Consider the following 18,846-nt stretch of genomic DNA (forward strand, 5'->3'; position numbering starts at 1 on the left):
GTACTTGATGGCATAATCATAATCCTTAAGCAGCTCGACCCAACGACGCTGTCGCAAGTTCTGCTCCTTCTGATCGTAGATATGTTGGAGACTCTTGTGGTCGGTGTAAATGGTAAACTTGGTACCGTACAAGTAATGCCTCCATATCTTAAGAGCAAATACCACAGCTCCGAGTTCCAAGTCATGGGTCGTGTAGTTCTTCTCGTGAATCCTTAGTTGTCGAGAGGCATAGGCTATAACCTTCTCGAGTTGCATCAACACGCAACCGAGACCTTGTATCGATGCGTCACAATGCACCTCAAAATTCTTCGTTCCCTCGGGAAGGGCTAGAATAGGGGCGCTACAAAGTTTGGTTTTCAACAGTTTAAAAGCGGATTCTTGCGCGTCACCCCAATTGTACTTAGTACCCTTGTGAGTCAAAGCGGTGAGGGGTTGAGCAATCTTTGAAAATCCCTCGATAAAACGCCGGTAGTAGCCGGCCAGTCCTAGGAATTGTCGCACCTCAGTCGGAGTCTTAGGTGCTTCCCAGTTTTTGATGGCCTCTACCTTACCGGGATCGACATGGATACCATTCTCGTTGATCACATGTCCTAAGAAGTGAACCTCGCGAAGCCAAAATTCGCATTTCGAGAGTTTAGCGTACAGTTGTTCCTTCTTTAGTAATTCCAGAATTAACCTCAAGTGTTCTTCGTGGTCGGTCTTGTCCTTGGAGTAGACGAGGATATCATCAATAAAAACAATCACAAACTTGTCGAGGTACGCCTTGCATACTCGATTCATGAGATCCATAAAAACGGCTGGTGCGTTGGTTAAGCCAAAAGGCATAACTGAAAACTCGAAGTGACCATACCGAGTTCTGAAAGCCGTCTTTGAAATATCTTCTTCGCGCACTCTTAGTTGATGGTAACCAGATCTCAGATCGATCTTCAAGTAGTAACTCGATCCTTGAAGTTGGTCAAACAGATCATCAATTCGGGGTAAGGGATAACGGTTCTTGATCGTCACCTTGTTCAGCTCCCGGTAGTCGATGCACATGCGGAAAGTCCCGTCCTTCTTTCGGACAAATAAGACAGGGGCTCCCCATGGCGATGAGCTAGGTCGGATAAAACCTTTATCCAACAAATCTTGCAGTTGAGTGGACAACTCTTGAAGCTCTGCCGGTGCGAGCCGATACGGGGCTCGTGCTATGGGTGCTGCACCGGGTGTCAATTCGATTTGGAACTCGACTTGTCGAATAGGAGGGAGTCCAGGCAAATCCTCTGGGAAAACTTCCGGAAAATCTCGCACAATCGGTATGTCTTCGATTTGCTTCTCCTCCGCGGGTTTCTCAACAATATGGGCTAAAATTGCCGGATGACCCTTTCGTAGATACTTCTGCGCCTTCATGAGGGTGATGACGCTGGTGGTCATGCCGCGCTTCTCGCCCTGGACCGAAATGTTCTCGCCGGAAGGGGTAGTGATGTGGACTATCTTGTCGTGACATATAATCTCCGCTCGGTTCTCGGATAACCAGTCCATGCCGACAACGACATCGAAACTACCAAGCGTAAAAGGTATGAGGTCGATATCAAAAGTATGACCTGACAGTTTCAACTTACATCCCGCAAGTACATGAGTTGTTTCTATAGACTTTCCGTCAGCTAATTCAACAGGAAACTTAGCATCTAACGGGGTTGGAGTTAAGTCTAAGAGTTTACTAAAGGCCTTCGACACAAAACTCCTATCAGCTCCAGTGTCAAACAAAACAGAAGCAAAACAGTCGTTCACAGGAAACTTACCGGTCACCACATACGGGTCGCTACGGGCTTGACCCGACCCGATGACGAAAGCTCTTCCTTTACCATTACTTCCGCCACCGCTGCTGCCTCCATTGTTCTCGTTCTGTTTTAGTTTGGGACAATCCTTCCTGAAATGACCCTCTTGACCACACTCGAAACACCCATTAGTCGTCATAGGTGGTTTAGGAGCACCCTTTGCCGCTAGGTCTCCCCTACATTCCTTGGCCTGATGACCCATATTTCCGCATCTCAGACACTTGACGCGATCACACGGGCCAGCATGGTGATAGTTGCACCTGTTGCATTTCGGGTGTTTCCCAGCATAGCCGCTCGAACCCTGCCCGCTACCGTTGTTATTGTTGGGACCTTGATTATTGAAGATCCGAGTGAGTTCGGGCTTACGGTAGTGTTGTTGCGGTGGGAGGTTCGAGGATGAGGATCTGGTGTTGTCGAACTTTCTCTTTCCATTACTCGGGTTGTTGTTGTTGTTGTCAGTGCTCGGGTTGTCACGGGTTTTAGTGGTTGAACCCCTAGGTGGTAACGCACCTTGGGTCACTGCTTGATCCGTCAGTTTGTGAGCTAACCGGATCGCTTGTTGAATAGTAGCCGGTTTAGAAGACGTCACCATACCCTGAATTTGCGGTACCAACCCATCGAGGTACATCTCGATCCTTTTACTCGGCGGGTCTACCATCCGTGGACACATTACTGCTAGCTCGTGAGAACGAGTGGTGTAGGCTTCGATTTCGGAACCCACCATCTTCAATGACCAAAACTCGGATTCCAGCTTCGCGATCTCCTCTCTAGGACAATACTCTTCCCGCATTATGTTCTTGAACTCTTCCCAGTTCATAGCGTTTGCCAATTCCAATCCAAGAATTTGCACATTTGAATTCCACCAAGTGAGAGCAGAATCTTCCAGTGTTCCAGCAGCAAATTTGACCCTACTGGCAGGTGGACAATTACACCTCTCGAAAGCTGATTCGGCCTTCTCAGCCCAACGCAGGAAACCTATGGCTCCCTCAGTGCCCTTAAACGAATTGGGCTTGCAATCCAGGTAGTTCTTGAAAGTACACATTCCAGTTGGACCTCCAGCTTGATTCTGAACATGTGCAGCTAGAGCTGCCGTCGAATGGTCATTCAGTAAGGTTTGGAGTTCTGCTGCGGTTAAGTTGAGCTAGAGCTACCGCGACCACGTCCAGCGTTTCTTCCAGACATCTCCCTTCCATCTAGGTGTTACCATTCTTAGACGTCATTGTCTGAGGACACCTCTAAGTGTGCCTCTGGCTCAGCTGGTTCTTCCTCCGGTTCCTCTTCGGGTTCCTCCTCGGGATCCTCCTCAGGTTCCTCTTCGGGACCTTCCTCGGGTTCTTCCGCGGGTTCTGCCTCAGGTTCTGCTGCGTTCTGAGCAATTTGCATATGTAGGAGATCGCAACGCTCTAGAGCTATCTCTGTCCTGGTTCTTGCCACTTGGAGTTGCTCTTGCAAGTCTATCATCTCTGCTTGCATTTTTCTCATAATCTTCATCTGCTGATCGCTAGCATCTTGCATTCCCTTCATAGCCGCTGTCAGGCGGGAAATTTCCTCCTTAGTTTCAGTTCCATCTCTTAACAGTCCGGAAACGTTCGCTCTCGTCGAGCGCATAAAACCCACGTCACGCTCTAAGCAAGAGACAACAGCTGCGAGAACACGCTCTACAGGTTCGGTTATGGGTGGTAGGGTGTTGGGGTAAGCAGGACGACTCGGGTGAGGTAGTGGGGGAACTTGTTCGCGATAGACCATACGCCTGATCATATTCGGGTACCAATCCCAGCTAACTTCGTCTTCGTACATGCCTCCGGACAGGCGATACCTCTTCGGTGCAAGGGCTTCTATTTCCGGGACTACTCAGGGTGGCGATGAGGTAGGTAACTGCGGTTCCTTTCCATGAGCATGAGTCATCTGGTCAGATGATGATGATGGTAGCGTCGACATCCCTACAGGTAAGCCGTGTATGCGCGCGTATGAGTGAATGAGGTAAGGAGATAGAGATAACGAAAGACTACACCAAATATATGCAGTGCGTATAATTATAACTAATGGGTCGTTGCGGTTATAGTCTAGTATGCATGCAGTTTCTAGTTCGCTATAACCAATGGCTCTGATACCAATCTGTCACACCCTCAAAATCCACTAACGGAGTTTTACCGTCAGAGGGTGTGAACTAACAGGATCGGAATCATTAGTTATAATCAAGCCATATATAAAGTTTTCAAAACACAAAAACATTTAAGTGTAAATAAGTGCGGAAACGTAAAACCATAAGCCAAGCGTTGCGTCACGCAGGACGACTTAAAACCCAATAACAATAGTTTAAAACAAGTTTGCATAAACGGTAACGTTCAAATTAATGCATGATCCTATACCACGCGCCCGCCTCGGCTACCTGAGAATAACATACTAAAAGTGTCAACACGGGGTTGGTGAGTTCACAAGTTTATATAAAATAAAGCGTTTAGCTTTTTGCGTTACCAGATAGTGTTAAATCGATTATATATCTATAGGTAGCTAGCCTATAAAGCAAGTATTACTAAGTGTTCGACACCGAAGCTGACTGTTTATCATGTACCTTGCCACCAGGTCTATCCCGACCATGGTAATGTGTTAGCCAAAATTACACCCACTCGACCTCCAGTCGAGCTTAGCGTTGGGTGGGGTTTGTCAAACCCAGTAGTACTACTCAACAGTGACTCGATATTATCAAATACTAAACGGTTCGATGTGTAGGACTTCAGTTGTTTCGTTTGCCACTTAGCCTTTACAAGTGATATATAATTTCATAACAAGTTACATGTCGTTCAAGTTTAACAATCTCTGCTATCCAAAACTCAGCAAGCACAAACAATCGTCTAACATGCATCCTAAGCATACGACATAACTCAAAACATGTAATAAACTTTATTAATCATAAAAATCAGTAGTAAACCTCTAGGGTTTACAATCAATCAATGATTCATCAATCTTTCACCATTCAAATCACATATGATCATCAATATCAATAACCAACACATAATCAATCATCCTCTAGCAATAATCAATCATAAGAACACTTAATACATGATATTCAATAATTAGGGTTTCATATTTATACCTTAAAAACGCAAAGACAACCAAGAGAAACGTGAGAGGTGCTTAGAAACGAGTGTGGGATGCTCCGATTATGAAGAATAAGATCAAAACTGGTGTGATATGTGTGTGTGTGTGGCTGCCGATCGCAAAGAGAGGGGAGGGTGGGGGGGGGGGGGGCTGGCCGATCGGGTTAGAGGGAGAGAGGGAGGGGTTATGGTTTTTAATATTATTAATAATAATATGTTACATCAAGGCCCCTCAACTTCTAATTATTACTTTTCTAGCCCTAAGTAACTTGTTTGCATCTTGAGTTAACGTTTCATACAATGTTATCACATAACACATAAGTCTAACACATAATTATCACATAATTTTTGTTTTGATGTTTTTCGTTTATTCACCAATGGTTTGCGTCAACTCGTTTGCGTTTCGGTGCAAATCCCGAAAGACTACGCATGTAGTAATTGTCAAGCGTCATTTAAAACCTTATTTTAAATGTAATGAGATGTGCGTTCTAGATCAAGTGATCTTAAGTTTGAATTGACGGAGTTTGAGTTAACGGAGTTAACCTGAAATTGACGAGTGTCACATCAATGAGCTCCATTTTGCATACATGGCGTTCACTTCTCCGGATTCATCTGAGGTACGTTTTCAACCATGTTCTTTAAATTGTGGTGAGAAAATAGAAATGCATAAACTTCATAATGACAGTCTAACAGAGATATGGAAAGAATAAAATCAGAAAATTTTAAACTTAAGAAAAATGAAAAGGGTTTTCTAGACAAAATAGAATCTCTTAACAAAGACGTTAAAAAACTTATGTCTGAGTTTAGCATAAAGAACTGTCACCATCTAGATGCCAAAATGGAAATCGCTGAGTTAACTGCTAAATTGGAGGCCTCTAAGTCAGAAATTATAAATCTAACCAGCAAGTTTGAAAAGGCTGAACTTGATTTTAAGAAATTCGATGGGTTCAGTAAAGTTGTCAACTCAATGATTGAAAATCAACTATGGCGGAAAGAAAATGAAGGTGAGGGGATAGGATTCAGTCAAGTTCCCCCACCATACAACCACAATTATGTCCCCACTCCTGTTACTAAAGAACAGGAAGGCAAGATAAAGGACATGAAATATGGTAAACAAGATAAGGGTGATGGGACCGGCTCTGCGAATACTGGTCCATCCACTTCAAGTATGAACGATTCTAATGTGTCTACTTCATGTGCAGAAAAAGTAATTGTGAAGGAGTGGACTGATGAGGATGACGACCCTAGCTTTGATTTTGATAATAATTTTATTTCTAATGTTTCTTTAGAACTTCCTGTTTTGAATTCTGTTATTCCGACTGTTTGTGTGGGATCTGTTTTAAAGAGCAAGGATACTTGTGTGGTTGATTCGGTTGAAACTTTAAACTCTAATAATGTGGTTTCTAGTAAAAACAAAAATTCAAAAAATTCCAAGAAATCAGAAAAATATGTTGCACCTAAGTTTGTCAAGGAGGGATGCTCTAATGACAAACAAAGTGATAAGTTAAAAGGGGGCGACATGAATTTTCGCAAATCTAAGCAAACTGGTCCACACAATCAGTTCAGACAAGGAGTTGCCCATAATGAATTTTTCATAAAACGTCAGACATGTTTTAACTGTGGCACTCTTGGTCATATTGCCAGAAACTGTCCACATCGTCTGTACATTCCCTACTACGGATTTTATCAAAGAAATATGCCATATGTGCCTCGTAATACGTATAGACAAGGATTCAGGCATTGTTCAGCTAGTTCCCTTGACGATGATTGGAATCGAAACAAATCTGGCAGGTTTAGTCCTCATCAGACCAAACCTAATAGATCCAAAAGAATGGTGAGAAAAGATATCTCAAATTTAAACTCCAATATAAATACTAAGATTAAGCCCAAACAGGAGAAAAGGGCGGATTCGTCTCCTCCCACGTCCAAATCACCGAAGGTTACGACAACCATTCGTATATATAACTCCAAGTCACACAGACATAGATGGTTGCCTAAATCTCCGGCGAAAGATTCAACAAAATCTGTTTTTGATGATCAAAAGGATATGTCATGGCAATCCGTGACAACTATAGACTAATCAGGGTCACCCAGTGTAAGTATGGACTGTGTACCAAAGACTAACTAGTCCCGCAGTTCGTGCAGGGACATCTATGGAGGAATATCATCAGACCTTGGTATGTTGATAGTGGCTGTTCCAGGCACATGACATGAGACATCACCCAGCTACACGACATCCAAACATTTAATGGTGGGTATGTGTCCTTTGTGGGAGGAGAGAAAGGAAAGATCACTCAAAAGGGTACTGTAAGTAATGGTGTGCTAAAGTTTGAAAATGTTAATTTTGTTCCAGAATTGAAGCATAGTCTTTTGAGCATGTCACAAATTTATAACAAAGATTTTTCAACTCATTTTACTAAAAATGAGTGCTTGATTCTGAAACCTGGTATAATCATACTAGAAGAATGGATTCCTGTTCGATCACAACGAAAAGATAATGCATGCTTATGTGATCGACATGAACAAAAATGTTCCTGACGAAATAACCTGTTTGTTTTCGAAAGTGTCAGAACATAATGCGATGCTTTGGCATCGTCGGCTTGGTCATGCTAATACAAAGAATCTAAATCGTCTTGCGAAAAACAATTTAGTACGTGGCTTACCAATCAAGGATTTTGTAACTGTTGAAAAATGTGTTGCTTGTGCTTTGGGTAAACATCATCGAAAATCTCATAAGCCTAAGTTAATTAATACCATCTCATCAGTTTTTCAATTACTTCATATGGATCTCTTTGGGCCGGTCCATGTTTTAAGTCTGCCTCGTAGCTCTTACTGTCTTGTTATTACTGATGACTACTCACGTTTTACCTGGGTATTTTTCTTGTCAAATAAGAGTGAAACTGCAGATCTGATTAAAAAGTTTGTGGTGTTAATGGAGAATCAACTGAATCTAAAGCTGAAAGGAATCCGGTGTGATAATGGAACGGAATTCAAGAATGCAGTTCTGAATCATTTTTGCTCAGAAAAGGGGGTGCCTCATCAGTACAGCGCTCCACGGACACCTCAACAAAATGGTGTCGCTGAAAGAAGAAACAGAACTGTTGGTGCATGATGCCAGTAGTTCAGTATCTCGTGTTTATCTGTGTCTATAATCCTTTAATTTGTTCTGATTGTATTGAACTTGTTAGTTTGTGTTTGTGTTTAAGCGAACTTGAGTAGGTAGCGAAGTTAGGACAACTTCGCCTAGCATGTTAGGCGAAGTTGTCTTGAAATATATTCCTAACTTCAGCATATGTAGATATAACTTGGACGGCTGTTTTGTAACACCTCAGTGTTACGTGTTTGGTTTATCTTTGCAATATAACAAGTATTATCTTAGTTACTCGTGTTCTTTGCGTGTGATTTACTTGTTAATCGTCTCAACACTCGTATCGTATATGTGGGGATTCCGCACCCTCGTGTTATGAGATACTCCTGTGTAGATCGGGCTGGGAACCTACAATTGGTATCAGAGCGTTTTGCTCGTGATTGTGTGGTTCGGGATTATCACACGGGTGTTACGATTGTTCCGTTAGACAATACGCAGAACTATTTTACTTTGAAATACCTCTTTTTTGCCAGTCGCTCCTCAACACTCATCAATTACACCTTCCAATCACCCTCGCAACCTTCGAAATCGACCAGACAGACCTGCAAAACTCCTTTGCTCTTCTGGCAAAGTTGCCGTCACCCAAACTAGGGTTTTAGCGAAGATATAGGGTTTCAGCGAAGTTGTGTGACTAGCGAAGTTGTTTAGTATTGAAGTTTATAATATGCGAAGTTGTCCTCGCGAAGTTGCAAGCGAAGTTGTATTAACTTCACTTCTTAATGCACACAGAATCTTGTTTTTAAGTTCTAAGTCTCGTTTCGTTCAAGTATGACTTCGATATACATCACTGAACTGGTAAAATGGAGGTGGAAGCTGGTTCAGCAACTAAAGCTCCAAAACTGCTTAAAGGTACTGATTTCGTTGCATGGAAAGATAGATTTGAACAGTATGTAAAGTATCAAGATGCAAAGATGTGGGTCTGCATTCAAGATGGATACATTCCACCAACATCCATGTTTGAAGGTCGTGAACAGATTAAAAAGTACAGTAAGATGGAGGATGATGAAAAGAAAATGTATGAGGCAGAAAGTAAAGCACATGCAGCTATAACAATGGCTCTTCCCCAAGAGATACTTCATACTTTCAAAAAATACAAAACTGCTAGAGAGCTATGGGAAGCACTAGAGAATCGATATGAAGGAAATGTTTGGATACATACCTCCAAGACAAAGCTACTGAAAACTCAATTCTCCGTATTCAAGTATCTGAAAAATGAATCACTTGATGACATCATCACACGATATTATCATCTGATGACCGAGCTAAATAACTACTCCATTGAATGCAAGGAATAAGAGATAGTAGAAAAGCTTCTTGATGCTCTCCCACCAAAATGGGAGATGTACACTGTTCTGATGAGAGAAGATAAAGACTTGAGAAGATTGACTTGGAGACGGTGGTAAATAAGTTACGTAATTTTGAACTTAACATGGCTCTAAAGGAGACTCCTACTGATCAGGTTCAGGATCCGGGAATGTATGGTGCTAAAGTCACTCCAAACTCAAGTTCAAAAACAGAATCCACTGCCTACTACTAAAAGGGGGAACCAAACGCCACTCCAGATGGTCATGTGGTACTCAATATGGATGGTGACGTATGTTTTATAGCAGGAGATAGTAGTTCCTCAAAACCTCAAACCACAGCTGGTAATTTCTCAACCAATGCTTCTAACAAGAACTACTCACAGATGCCTATGAGTGTGAAGTCAGCAGAACAAAAGTTTGCTCTCTATGCCTCTTTCATTGCCTCTTATGAGAATTACATCAAAGGAAAAATAGTCGACCCTGCAACCTTGGATGAGGACTATGATCAGATCGACGCTGATGATCTGGAAGAAATGGATCTGCAGTGGCAGATGGCTATGATAGTAATAAGGGTAAAAAGATTTATGAAGAAAACTGGGAGAAAGACCGGGGTTTGACAAGTCAAAAGTTCGTTGTTATAATTGTCAACAAAATGGTCACTTTGCTAAAGAGTGTACAAATGAGAGAGTCGAATGAAGTCAAAACAGGCCTGCTCAATAGAATGGGAGTGGAAGTGAAAACAAGGCTATGGTATCTCAGCAAAACGGTGGATACAACTGGAATATACAAGTTGAGGAGGTGTTCGAACAAGCAAATCTGGTAAATATCGAAACTGGAGGAAGTGACAAAGAGATGGGGGAAGATCAAGCATACATGGCAGAAGTGAATGATCAACTCTCAGAGGTATGTTCTGAATTTCATTGTGAACAATGTGAAAAATTGTCTGATCAATTGAAAGCATTAACTGATCAGTTTGTTAGTTTAGACACTCAATTTAAAATTTTAAAAGAAGAACAACACTATTCTAAAACTAAAGAAAATAGCTACTCGGTAAAAATAAAAGCTAGTGAAAAGGATATCAGAAGTCTTAAAGCCACCCTAGCTGAAAAAAATACAAGTGATTGATCTTAGTTATGAAGTGTTAGAAGAAAAGACCAAACTAATCGCTGAAAAAGATAAACAGATAGCTGATTACCAGGTAAAAGTGGTGGAACTGAACAGAAAAATTGAACAATTTAGAAATTATTCTGCGATGCTAGATCACATCATAAGTGTTCAACGTTCCCCGCTTAACAAATGGGGAATTGGATTCTCAGAAGTCCCACCACTATACAATAATAACTATACATATAATCCTAGTAATCAACAATCTGTGAATGTTGAAGTTAGTCAGACAGTTCCAATCAAAGTCTCTGCTAAAGAAACTAAAGTAAATAAGAGTGAAGCAAGTAAGACAAGTTCTAATGTCACAAGTTCTGTCTCGAATTCTGTCTCGTCAAATTCGGATAAATCGTCTGAATCGGGTGAGATAAAAGAAGAGGTTGTGTTACTAAAACGAGGGGAGGACTATAAGTTTGATGAAAAGAAATCCTCCCTAAATCCGTTTGTTCCACCGTATGTGAGGCAAACTGATAGTAACACAACCTCATCATCTACAGCAACTTCTGAGACGAATGCTCAAAACAACAAGTATAAATCGAACAGAAGTTGTTTTAGATGCAACAGGATAGGACACTTTGTCAGTGACTGTCCTCTGAAACAAAGGAAATCTAGAAATATGAGGCCAACTGAAACTGAGAATAAAACGAATACTAAATATGATGCTGGTAAGAATGCTAATACATCAAATTTTAATCATTGGACTGATCCAAGATTTCAAAGAAACCAGTCTCGTTTTTTCCCAGTGAATCATCAAGCCAACAATTATAATTCCATTAATGCTAGAAATTCTCGAAGGTTTGGATGGCCTCATAGCTAGTTATCTAGAAATTTTCCTTTTAGAACTTATAGAAACTCTTCTCAAACTAACTTTGGGCAACCAAGGTACTGGATGCCGGATAACAGGTTTAATCAACCCAAGACCAGAAGGTCTTGGGTCCCCAGATTTTAGTCTATTTCTTTAATTGTGCAGGAACAGTCGAACAGGGCTGTAAACAATATGTGGGTTGTTGACAGTGGCTGTTCCCGGCACATGACTGGTAACAAGAAATTGTTACGTGATTGTAAGCCTGTTCAAGGAGGAAGGGTTAGTTTTGCAGGAGAAAATGGAGGAAGAATTACTGGTATTGGGAATGTCAAGAATGGAAGAATAAAGTTGGAAAAAGTGAATTTTATGGAAGAATTGAAGCACAACCTGTTAAGTGTCTCTCAGATTTGTGACAAAGAATACACTGTTCATTTTACTAAAGATGAGGCACTCGTACTCTATCCTGGTTTCAAGATACCAGAGACCTGGGTCGTGATGAAGGCTCCAAGAGAAAAGAACACATATGTAATGGATATGAGATCAACCGAGATGGCAACAGAAGGGTCATGTCTTCTGTCAAAAGCAACGGAATCTGAGTTAGAGTTGTGGCACCGAAGAATGGGTCATATTCATCTTCGCAAGATGAATTACATTGTTAAAAATGGGCTGGTACTTGGGGTTCCCTTGAAGAACTTCAATTTTGAAGACCAATGTGTGTCATGCAAGAAAGGAAAACAACACAAGAAGTTTCATCACTCCAAGAAGGTTAACTCAATTGTCAGCACCTTGGACCTGCTTCACATGGATCTCTTTGGTCCTGTGAATGTAAAAAGTCTAGGAGGAACTTCATACTGTTTGGTGGTAACCGATGATTACTCACGATACTCTTGGGTCTATTTTCTGAAGGCAAAATATGAGACAGTTCAGTTGGTAATTAACTTGATTACCAAGGTGGAAAATATTGTTGGGAGAAAGGTTAAGTACATCAGGAGTGATAATGGTACAGAGTTCAAGAACTACCAGATGGAGATGTTTTGTTTGCAGAAAGGGATAGAACATCAGTACAGCGCCCCATATACTCCGCAACAAAATGGAGTAGCTGAAAGGAAGAATAGAACTCTAATCGAAGGCGCCAGGACCATGCTGACAGATGCTAAACTTCCCACATTGATGAGAAAATGGCCACACAGATGCTGTATGATGAAGAGGAGACCATTGTACAACGTCCGCACTATAATGAAAATCAACCAACCTCGTCAAGTGCGGTTGAAACTCCAGCTGTTTCGAATGAAGATGGATTCTACAATCCATTTCACACTCAGCCTCACTCTGATGAACTCTCTTCAAATCTTGAGAATGAGCTGGAAGTCGGTCCAGTACAGACCACCAAAATTCACAAGAATCACCCTTTAGAAAATGTGATCGGTAATCCTTCGGATGGTGTGCGTACTAGAAGAAGTCTGGATGAAAACACATGTGTGTATGCAAGCATAAAAGACACTGGTATTATAATGAATGCTTGTATGCCTGCTTCATCAGTCAGATAGAACTAAAGAATTATCAAATGGCACTGAAGGATAGCTCGTGGGTTGAAGCCATGTAGGAAGAACTGGCACAGTTTGAAAAGATGGAAGTATGACAGTTAGTTGAAAAACCACAAGAAGTGAACGCTATCGGTACAAAGTGGGTGTTCAAGTGTAAGAGAGATGAGAAGGGGGTAATCATTCGCAACAAGGAAAGATTGGTAGTCAAAGGGTTTAATCAACATGAATGGATTGATTACAATGAAGTGTTTGATCCTGTGGCAAGATTGGAGGCAATTCGACTATTTCTGGCCTTTGCTGCACACAAAGAGATGAAAGTTTTCCAGTTGGATGTGTAGAGTGCGTTTCTGAATGGAAAAGTTGATGAGGTGGTATATGTCGAACAACCCCCGGGTTTCCCTGACCCAGATTTTCCTGATCATGTGTACAAACTGAGCAAAGAATTATATGGGCTACATCAGGCACCTCGAGCCTGGTATGCAATTTTGTCAGACTACTTGCTAGAGAATGGGTTTGAGAGAGGGAAGATCGATAGTACCTTGTTTGTCAAACGGAAAGGGGTTGATTTTCTACTCGTTCAGGTTATATGGACGATATCATCTTTGCTGCCTCAAGAGTTTAGATGTGTCAGGAGTTTGAAGCAGTCATGAAGTAACGGTTTGAGATGAGTGCCATGGGTGAATTAACGTTTTTTCTGGGTTTACAGGTAGATCAAAAGAAGGATGGCATGTTCATTCATCAAACTAAGTACGTTCATGATGTGCTTAAATGCTTTAAGATGGATGATAGTACCCCATTTGACACTCCAATCTGCGTCAACCACAAACTGGGTGCTGATTCTGACAGTGATGAAGATGTGGATCCCACTCAATATCGGGCAATCATAGGTTCTTTAATGTACTTAACTGCGTCTAGACCTGACATTATGTTTGCAGTTTGTCTTTGTGCTCGTTTTCAGGCAAACCCGAAGGAATCAACCATGAAGGGAGTGAAGAGAATCTTGCGGTATCTTAAAGGAAAGCCTAAGTTGGGACTATGGTACTCGAAAGGGGGAGAACTGGATTTGGTAGCATACACCGATTCTGACTATGGAGGTTGCAATCAGAACAGGAAGTCAACAACCGGTGGATGTCAGTTTCTCGGAGGAAGATTGGTGTCGTGGCAGTGCAAGAAGCATACCTTAGTAGCCATTTCCACATGCGAAGCAGAATACATGGCAGCATCGAACTGCTGCTCCCAGGTTTTATGGATACAACAACAAATGCGCGATTATGGTCTGAATTTCATTCAAACTCCTATTTGCATTGATAACACTGCTTCTATCTCAGTAACTAACAATCCCGTTAAACACAGTAAAACTAAACATATTGACATTCGTCATCATTTTATACGGGATTGTGCTGAGAAGAAATTAATTATGCTTGAAAAGGTTGATTCACTGGATAATTTTGCCGATCTTTTTACTAAAGCGTTTGACCCCATCCCATTTTCAAAATCTTGTTGAGCTTAATGGGATGATCAATCCCGAGTAACCTGGTTTTCCAATTTATTATCTTAAAAGAAACATCACTATCGCTTAAAATTATGTCGGTTGCTCAAGTTTGAAGGACATATTCCATGAATATGTTTGGTCCTTACATCTACGTGTAGACTATAAGGATAGCCATTAGCCAGATGAATGAAAGCGACCGGGGCGGTTTATGATGGGTTTTTATTCTTTCGCTTAAAATTAGTCGCTCATACTTAGTCAGAGGGACACATATTCGTATGTGGTCGGTCCGGCTGATCCACTGGATCTTCAGGATAGCCATTTACCTAAAGACTTTGACTTGATCGGGGCGTCTGAATTTAAAGTTTTTAGGGGAAATGATATAATTTTTCAGTCTATAACTTCGCAAGAAGTTTTAATATTGATGTTAAAATGAAAATTGATCCAACCTTGGAAAGTGATAGATAAACTGATTTTGGATGCTTAACCGGTGAAGTTATTAGGCCTAAAAGACTCTAGAATAGTCATTGTATGTTATGGTAGCTTTCTATGGTGCGTAAAAGTAGAAGTGATACAAACTAAATCTTCTCGATTTACTGTGGAGAGTCATTTTGAGCTGTGCATGTCTCCACATACATCTTTCCGAATGATAGGCAGAAAAGTGATTACCCAGTCATACACGAGCCCGTAAGTGTTCTGATTTTTGCGAAGATAGTGTTATGTATATGCAGTGATCCAAATTCGGGACTTGCAGTTGTAATAGACTTGCAGTTGTATTATTGTCATAAAATAATAATAATAATAATAATAATAATAATAATAATAATAATAATAATAATAAATAAAATTTTTTTTTGCTTTCATTATTATCATTAAGCCTTATGAAGATTATCTGATTACAAATATCAAGAAAGAGGCAAGAAAAAAAAATATATTTCAAAGTATAAGAAAGTTCGGGAAGACGAATCGGAAGGTCGACATGTGAATATTGATTAATCAGACACTACGGGTCGAAGTCAACTCGGGGTGACTTGGGGAAAGCCAACTCGCCTTGAGAATAGATAGGAGGCATCACAATCTCTCACGTGATGTCCATCTAAATTTTGAGCTTAATTGAACCTAATCCGTATCACAGAAGCAATGAAAACCATACCAAGTTTTATACCTGCCTACAACCTGTTTCTCTATATCATAATACCGCTGAACATGGATCTGTGTGACAGCCTCTTAATTAGTATGATTCCTGTTCGAATCTTTTCTAAAAAATATGCTGGGTTTCTACAAGATTGAAATTTGATCTCGTCCTTTTTAGTTAACTTATGTTATGTCTGTTGTTTTCTGGTTTCAATATGGGTTACTTGTTTTTGATAGCCTTATCTTCTTTAATTATTATTTTATTAATTTCCCTATGGCGAAGTTAATGATCAGGCGATGTTACCTATGGGCGAAGTTATCGTAACTTCGCCCCTGGGGGTTTTCAAAACTATATAACGCGAAGGGTTGGTCAAACCTGGTCAAACTTTTCAAACAACAAACCCTCGGCGAACTTATCTTTGAATCAACGTCTTCCGAATCCATTTTTCATCTTCTTTTAAGGTTTCTAATGTTCTCTTGATACATAATTCGTGTCACTCGGGTATCAACGTGTTATAGAATGTTCGTTTGAATTCGATTTTAGTAAACCCTTAACCCTCTTTTGTCAATCCGTGTTAAGATTGTTTTGGTGAAAATATGTGTTTCGGAATCTTAATCGGATTACCATATTCATGTTATCACACTCTGATCAGTCATTCTTCGTCTTAACTGGGTATTGTTGATACACCGATTACGGCGGCGAAGTTAGGGTTTCAGCGAAGTTATATGCAACTTCGCCAATGTACTAACTTAGGCTGGGTTTTGCAATTATGCTTAGGTGTTACAAACCTGGTACAATCTGTGTTTGACGTTCTTTACCCAGCGAAGTTCTTTACCTAACGAAGTTAACAACTTCGCTACAGCATAACTTCGCTACTGGTACACAACAAAGTTATGACCTGTTGATGCAGAGATCTGATTTAGCTTGTTTGTTTTGCAGATATGGCTACAGTGGCTGGTGTAGGAGGTACTGGTGGTGACGAAGGCAGAGGTGATAAGAGACAATTCTTTCCGGGTCACAACATGTATATCACCTTGGATTCGGATGGTCATGGAACTAATGACTTCCGTGAGATCATTATGTTTCTCATTCGCTCACGTATTTTTCATGCCATTACTACAACTCTTCCGATTTCACTACCAAATATTGAAGACTTTTGGAGAACCGTTGAGTATGACTGTCGTGTTGACCCACCTGTGATGCGTGCTACTATTAACAATCAAGTGGTACAGTTCTCAGCCAATCAGATCCGGGAAGGTTTATAGTTTGGGTTTGAGACTACTGACGACCCTACTGACTTTTCGGCTACTTTCCGAAATGGTGCTTTTGTTCGTATGGGGTATTCAGGACCATTGGCAGACTCTCAGAGAAGGAAGGGGTTCTTATTAGATCAGTGAAGATTTCTGATGCATGTAATGATTGTGTGTATGTCTGGTCGCAAAGCTGGTACAGATGGTATGGGTGCGACAATGCAATCGGCGATGACTGCTTTGACTTAAAACAAGCCTTACATTTTCAGTCAGATGATATTCTATAAGATTGATCGACAGCGGCGTGCAGTGGCACGGGAAAGATTTTTGATGTACCCAAGATTCTTACAGATGATTCTAAATCATGTAGCTCCCAATCTGCCACAATGACGTCCTATTTCTTATGTGGAGAGTGTTTCTAAGAAAATTTTTGCCCGTCGATCATCGAGTGCACGTAGCAGGGAAAAGCTACGTCCAAGGCACACTGCTTTGTTTGGGTACTTAGTGAATCCTGCCTATGTTGCTCCTCCAGGTGATGAATTTCTTGATCCGGCACCGCAATAAACTAATATCCCTCAACCACCTCCTGTGGTTCAACCACCACCCGTGGTACAACAAGCACCACCTGCTGATCCTGTTGCAGCTCCGGAAGAACAGGTTGAACTTGAAGTTGCCTTTGGAGGGCAAGGGTTCTTTGATGTGGAAAGACTTGATCCAGCTGCTGAAGTTCAAGCCTCAGTCGTTGAGGTGTCTGGTGTAAATGTTTCCTTGGTCGGTACATCTGTGGCGGATTATGAGGGAACTGTCTCTGATTCCTCCATTGACGATATAGTCAAAGCACAGCATATTCTTGCCAGACAAGAAAGTATTCATGGCAAACGAAAGAAAGACTCAGACGATAGTGAATCAGATTTTGAGGAGGATTTGTATCATTTGGTACGAAGATCAAAGAAGGCAAAGGTTGGTGAAAGTTCAAGGGTTGTTCATTTTACTCCACCATCATTATCGGGTATGTCTATGTTATCGGTCTCTTCGGCAGTTTCTTTACCAGTCACCTCAAGTGTACCCTTGGTGACTGTATCATCATCCTTTGGTATTCCTCCAACCACGTTCCAGTTTACAGCACCGGAGATTGTTTCCTTACCGCTTCCTATCGTTACTCCATCAGAGGTAGTCGCTAGATTTGTTGAGTCGACGCTGGTAGCGACTGCTGGGTTACCTGTCTCTATACCACCCACGGTTGCTTTTCAGCCTACCTTTGATATTCCAGCGAGTTTGGGAATTCCACCGCCATATGCTCAAGATATTTCTCATATGCGGTTTGACTTTGATGCTACTCTGTCTGACTCTGAAAGGATTGCGGCTCTTGAACGGGTAGTTGCTGAACAGTCGCGGATCAATCTCATTCAGACGCAAGCTATTCAGCGGCTTGTGGTAGAAAATCATACAATCATCACTTCTCATTGAACATGGTAAACTTTTTGATGCTCTTAAACATTTCTTAGCATCTCAGGGGGAGACGAGCTGCAAGGGTGATGAATTGAGAACAAAGAAGAGGCAAGACAGAGACGATGATCCCAGTGCATCGAAAGATGCAGGTGGTGAGTTGCCAAGAACTGAACAAAATCTTGGGACTTCCACATCTCTGGGGGAGTCTGCTGGTCCGTCAAGCAGTACAGGTGGTGACACAGTGGTGGTTGTAGACGATGAGGAGGTGTTGGGTAATGATGAAGATGATTTTGTTGATGATGTATTGACGGCTAGTGAGATTGGGGAACAGATAGAAATTGATAGTGAGTTAGAAGAAGGGGAGATAGTTGATGATGGTGTATAGCATGATATTCCAAGTGTTGATGAGGAAAAGCTGGCTCAAGATGAAAATGTATCGGGTGAGTCTGAGTGGGAAGAACAACCAATATGGAAAGAAGGCTGTGCACAGTGGTTCTTCAAGACAAAGAAGCCTGCGGTACCAAAAATTTTCAAGAAAAGTTACAATATCAAGGGCTATGCTGAATCAAAGAAAGGTATTATCTGTTAGTTGTATGATGAGCAGCTAAAATTGTTTGTTATAAAGCGATATGATGGGGTTCAGTACTTT

General features: G+C 41.3%; 1 protein-coding gene across 1 annotated transcript in view; it reads right to left on the reverse strand.

Annotated features, from left to right (window-relative positions):
- Window positions 1-3,883: 3,883 nt before the first annotated feature.
- The window catches only part of LOC143634426 (uncharacterized), a 248,188-nt gene continuing 233,225 nt past the window's right edge, over window positions 3,884-18,846 (reverse strand). The window contains exon 5 of the mRNA XM_077102513.1: window positions 3,884-3,895. The gene's annotated coding sequence lies outside the window, so the exon portion shown is untranslated. The remainder of the gene's footprint in view (window positions 3,896-18,846) is intronic.

The sequence above is a fragment of the Bidens hawaiensis genome, unplaced genomic scaffold (assembly GCF_021521415.1).
Source record: "Bidens hawaiensis isolate Kalapana, Puna unplaced genomic scaffold, B.hawaiensis_p1.1 tig00007049_1, whole genome shotgun sequence".
Lineage (NCBI taxonomy): Eukaryota > Viridiplantae > Streptophyta > Magnoliopsida > Asterales > Asteraceae > Bidens > Bidens hawaiensis.